The sequence below is a fragment of the Orcinus orca genome, chromosome 8 (genome assembly GCF_937001465.1).
Source record: "Orcinus orca chromosome 8, mOrcOrc1.1, whole genome shotgun sequence".
Lineage (NCBI taxonomy): Eukaryota > Metazoa > Chordata > Mammalia > Artiodactyla > Delphinidae > Orcinus > Orcinus orca.
Window position 1 is genome coordinate 56,644,880 of NC_064566.1, and position 6,000 is coordinate 56,650,879.

Sequence of the window (6,000 nt, forward strand, 5' to 3'; positions counted from 1 at the left end):
AAAAATCACACTTGGTACACGACTGTAGGAACATCCATGCCTACTTATTCAAAATTCCCGTTCTCTGGTTTTTCCTCAGATCCCCACTTGCTGTTCCGCCCTGTGCCTGCATCCCCAGAACCACTGGGCAAGTCTCAAAAGCAAATGCTCAATTTGTTCTAATGATGCAAGAGGTAGAAAGAGACTCTTGAAGTCCTAGCTAACTGATAAAATTCATGGGACTCATCCTTTGCCACAGCTCACGCTTGATTTTTATATTAAAAACAAACTCAAAAATGCTAAAGTGAGTATCTCATCTCTGAAAGAGAAAGCACTTCTAAGGATAATAAAGGGAAGACGTCACAATGAGAGATATCAGTAGATTGACTACATAAGACTTAAATGGCTGCATGTCAGAAACATTCATTAAAAAATAAAAGGCAAATAACACTGAGGAAATATTTTTAATAGAGTGACAAAGGTTTAATATCCTTAATAGAGATGGATCTTTTATGAGTTGATGAGGAAAAAAATCAGTAGAAAAATGGACAAGGGTCATGAAAGGATAATTCATAGAAAAGTAAAAACAAAAGGCTAATAAACATGAAAAAGAATTTTGTCTCAATAATAATCAAAGAAATGTAAATTAAAACAATATTAAAGGACTAGTTTTTGTGTATCAATATGTCAAAGGTGAAGAAGAAAAATAATTCCCAATGTTTGTAAGCATGTGGGAAATGCTTCTACTTTTTTTCAGTTTGATACACAAACTGTGTAAACATTATTGTTTTACTTCGCATTTCTTTGACTATAAAACGTTTTTAAAATGTCAGTGTTCTTTGACCCGTCAATTTCAATTCTAGCAATCTATCTGAAGGAAATAATGCCAAAGATGAGAATAGGAATTATGACTGTTTATGACAGCACTGCTTACATTAACCAAAATTGGGAAAGAAGGGGATCTAAATGCCCATGAAAGAGGGCTGGTTAAATAAATTATGGTACCTGCATTACTATGCAGGCATAAAAACTGTTATAAACAAACAGCTGTAATGACATTAGAAAAGGCTCTTGACATGCATATCATACAGATGCACATACACACACATATACACAATGTAATCTCATGGCTTAAAATGTCCCCTACACACAAATGCACCCAAGGAGGAAGGAAAGTCTTAAGTGTGCAACAGTCATCATTTCTGCGTGGAGGAAATATAGTATTGTGGGTATCTTATTCTCTTCTTTACGTTTAACTAACATTTTCTATAAGGAACATGTATTGCTTTTATAATCAGGAAAAAAAAAATCCTCCAAAAGATGTTATTAACAAATCAGAAAGGAAAACTCGTAGGCAGCCTGTACTGGAGGCCCCACCAGGAAAGTCTAAACACAGACCCTGGTCCCCAAGAGCTCCACCCACAGAGCCCATCACAGAGCAGCTGCTGAGTCAGACTCTGGGGCAATAGGCAGGGGTATGAGCCTCCTGCAACTAAGCTTTAACCCAGAGCTAAAGTCAGGACAAGCCAGCCAGAGCACGCCTGTTTATGGTCATCACACCACGGAAGTGGTAATGTGCAAAATACATTCTGATACCTTCTTAAAAGTAGGGTACAGAGCTTCCCTGGTGGCGCAGTGGTTGGGAGTCCGCCTGCCGATTCAGGGGACAGGGGTTCGTGCCCCAGTCCGGGAAGATCCCACATGCCGCGGAGCGGCTCGGCCCGTGAGCCATGGACGCTGAGCCTGCGCGTCCGGAGCCTGTGCTCCGCAACGGGAGAGGCCACAACAGTGAGAGGCCCACATACCGAAAAAAAAAAAAAAGTAGGGTACAATGCCAATGAGATAATTGCTACCACAAAGGTGAAATATTATTAGTTACTATTTAATGTGATGGGTAGAAACATGTTATACTGAAAAAGCACCATTACTTAATGTAAAATTCCTTTTAAAATATTAAAAATTTTTACTTAAAAGTAATATACATACATCATGGAAAATTAGAAAATACAGAAAAGTGGAGCAAAGAAAGAAAATTATATTTCTACCATGCAAAGATGACCACCATTCAAATTTTGTTGTATTTCTGCCCTTAAGAATGGTATTTTTATTCTTATTGATTTGTTTCTACTCTTGCTTTTCCCACCTCATAGTTGAGATCACAGTATATTTTGTTTTTAAGAAAATAACTTGTAACCAGTTGCCCCTTTCTCTTTTGCATGGGAGGAAAGCTCATCAGAAGTTTAAAGGAAATTGTAATTCACTGAGTGTGTGCATGGGAGAGAGAGAGAGAGCGAGAGCGAGAGAGCGAGCGAGCGAGCGAGCGAAAGAGAAAGAGAGAGAGAGAGATACTGTATCCATGCCCATGATGGAAGAAGAAGCCCATACTAGAGGTTTGCAGGACAAAATTGACAAGCAAACACTATTGCAAGTAAATTTGAAAACACGTAATAGTGGTATTTTCATTTCCTAACTTGGATCGGTATATTTTACAAGACTTTGGAATTTTTTCAGTCTCCTTTTGGAAATGAGGGTTTCAGTTTCAGAATGTTCATGAATTCATATCCTCAGGCCTGAAATGAGGCCTGGAGTCTAAATAGTAGTTTGAGGTTCTGAAGGCATTATATTGTATCCATTTCTATGCCAATAAAAATAAGAACGGGCCAATCATGGTCTTTATTTTCAAGGGATTTGTGGTTCTTGTTTGAATCATCAAATACTTTGTCAGACGTGCTTGGGTCTGTAACTGCCATACATACAATCATAACCTGTAGAGTCATGTCAGCCAAAGACGGTTCACCCTTAAATTTCACTGCTCTCTGGCAAGGAGAGTCCGTTCCTGAAATAAGCATTTGGGGGTGATGTTTGCAGCACAGTTAAAGCCTTGAGAAATGCCTAATACTTGAATAAAATCCAGATAATATTTTCCGTTATCTCCACTCATCACTTTAGAAAACAACAAGTGAAGAAGTCAACGAAAGAAGAGAGGAACTGAGAAGCTTTCACGTGAAGAAAACAGGACCCAAGTAACAGGAAAATTATGTTAAAAAACATATAGAGTATTTTTGTTCTTTGATCTTTATTTTTAAATTATGGATTTGAATAATAAATACTAACATAATAACTGGTACCATTTATCAAGTGCCTCAAGCACTGTGTAAGAGCTCTTTCATAGATATTTTAACATTTAATTCTCCAACAGCCCTTGGCTGTTACCCCCATTTCACAGATGGTAAAACCGATGCACAGCGGAAAAGATGGAATTTGGATACAATGTTTTTTGGTTTTTGGTTTTTCGTTTTTGGCAGTGGATGTCATAATGCAGTCATTCAGTTGTATAGATCATGAAGTTACAAAGGGATCATTTTGGTCTCTGATAATAATTAGCTGAGATTATTATTTATTTTTACAACCATCCCCGTAAGTGTTTCAGCAATAGGACACTTTGTTAAAATGTGTTGTTTTCTTTATCCATTTCTGTAACGTCAAGAGCTGACATGTATCCAATGTGACAGGCATTGCTTCGATGTTTGGCAGGCATTACTACCTTTCATCCTCACTGCAATTCCAGTCTGGGGGGTTGGGGGAAACGAACTAGCAAACCATTTTTCAAAGGAGGAAACTGAAGCATAGGAAAGTTCACTGACCTGCCTAAAGACACACAGCTAATAAGTGACAGAACCAAAATCCGTACCCCTAGCAGTCCAGGCCCCATCTGCATTCACTGCATTATCATTTCTACTAATCAATAAGACCTTCTCATCATAGAATCCCAGGATTTAGAGCAGGAAGACATCTTAAGGGGCTCCTTATAACAAAGAATACAGACAAAGGAACAGGAACCCAGAGAGATCAGTCATTTGCCCTGGGTCACCCAGCAGAGGAGTGAGTGGCAGAGCAGGCTGTCTGGCTCCCAATTCAGCCTCTTAAAAATAATTTCATTATCATCTGATACAGGATTTATAGTCACAAGTAGGAGTTTTGCTGGTAGCTTCTTGGCTATCAATCTTTGATCGTTTGAAAGTTCTACCTAATTGCCTTGATTTCTGACTCTTATTCAGTCCTTCATGTCAAAGACCTTGGGCAATAGTGCGATGAGAAATGCGTGGCAAAGGGGCAGGTGCCCTGGCTGTTCCCATGCCCCGCTTCATCCCCTTGTCCAAGGCCCAGAGGTATACAGACCCCCAGATGCCACTTAGGATCACCAAGCACCTGCTTCTACTGATGGTTCACAACTCTTGAGCCACGAAGACAAGGTGAAGTTCCTATTCGCTCACATTTTAGACAGCTCTTGTCTCCTCACCTGAAACATGCTTTATGGCCTCCCAACTCCCCCAGGGGGCCCACCCCATCTGTGACAGGGACTCAGTGCTCAGATCCCCTAGGTTGGAGCCCACGAACAGGACAACTAGAGATAGGTCTAGACTTCAGAGCTCTCTGTGTAGTGCGGTCCTGAGCATCGCTGCTAATAACTGAAGTCCAACCACCGCATCTGGGACTCTGCACGGCCTGCATCATTTCATGGCCCCTCGGGTGCTTCTCCAGGTGAAGAAGAGTAGCAATAAACAGCAGCTTGACCTTTCTGCTCAGCCCCCTTGCCTGTGCTTACAGACATCTCTGCCTCTCTCAGAGCTTGCGAGAATTGGCTGGAGAACAGTCCTTGACTCTAAATAACTGAAAAATATACTTAACACTGCATTGATTTTCCATATAAGTTTATAAGCACAAACATTCTTTCATTTCCTGACAAACAACTCTATTCCCCAAAGTGTCCAATAAAAATCAGTAACTTGCACATCACTATCATCAGTGGCTGTTGTCTGGAGTTTGTCACCAAGGCCAAGGTCTTTCTCCAGCCGCCTCCACCTTCTGCCAGCCCTCCTCCCAAGCCAAAGTGGGGGGAGCTATATAGATCTCTCTGACTCTGTTCAAAGCCCTTTATGGGAAAATACATAATTTTCAAGCAATCCTTCACAGATAAAGGAAACCCGGGGTGGAGATGAAGGGTGTCACACAAAACAGTACAGCGCTGACCCCACAACTCTTGAGATGCATAGGTATGCCGGGCACCTCCCCACACCATCTCAGGTCTGGCTGTGAGGCTATGATCAAGGACATTTCTTCCAGTGCCTGTGCACAATTGAGATGACTAATTCAATAACTAACAAACGTCTGAGGCTAAACGGGCACCCTGACCTCCAGTTGCAGGTATTACTCTAAGGTTGCATCATAAGACAAGCAATGACAGAGTGAGAATTGCAGTGGGAAGTCGTGTTCCTAGGAATCTTTGTGGTGGCCTCTTCCCCGAGCACCAGAACTTGGTGCTCCTCTTTCCGTGCCATTCCTAACTTCCAGGACAGCCTTTCCTCCCAACCAACCTCACCTCTCTTTGAAACAGCAACCCAGGCTGAATGTGGCAGCAAAGGAACAAAGAGGAACGTGTTGATTCTCACCCAGAAGTCTTGTTTCCACGAGGTCCTTCAGAAGCACAATCCTCAGGAGACCGGGGGCTGCCAAGGGGACCTGAAATACCGGTTTGCCACAATCCTGAATGAATTGACTCCCAGGGCCAAGAGATGAGAAGATGTCAGTCACTCAGAACCCACTGTAGCTCTGATTCTGAAGTGGAAAAAAAAAAGAAGCAAAAGCATCGCTCAGCGATGGGCAGGCAAGGGAGTTAAGACACTGGGCTCTTTGGAGAGAGATGAGGCAGCTCTTTCAGATCCTGATGGAGTCAGGACCTCAGGGCTGCCTGCGTCAGGAAGTACTCGGTGTTCAGGTGTGTTTTTTCCCCTCCCTCTTTCCCTGAGCCCTGGCACTGGGGAGTGTGGAATGGCTCAACCTGTTGTAATCGAACATGTGAGTTGCTGCTTGTTGCAAAGCTATTGCAGCAGCCTCTTCGTTAAAGGAGGCTGTTCTTCCATGCTGAGAACTAATTTCCTTTTCTATGGTTGCTGGCTTGTACTCTGGGCTGGGGGTGGAGTGGGGTGCTGGGATGGAGTGTGGGGAGTAGCGCAAAGGGAA

The 6,000-nt window shown here is 42.3% G+C and overlaps 1 long non-coding RNA gene across 1 annotated transcript in view; it reads right to left on the reverse strand.

Moving 5' to 3' along the window:
* LOC125965205 (uncharacterized) overlaps positions 1 to 5,787 on the reverse strand; it is a 29,397-nt gene extending 23,610 nt beyond the window's left edge. The window contains exon 1 of the long non-coding RNA XR_007478842.1: positions 5,430 to 5,787. This is a non-coding gene — a long non-coding RNA (uncharacterized LOC125965205). The remainder of the gene's footprint in view (positions 1 to 5,429) is intronic.
* Positions 5,788 to 6,000: the final 213 nt, after the last annotated feature.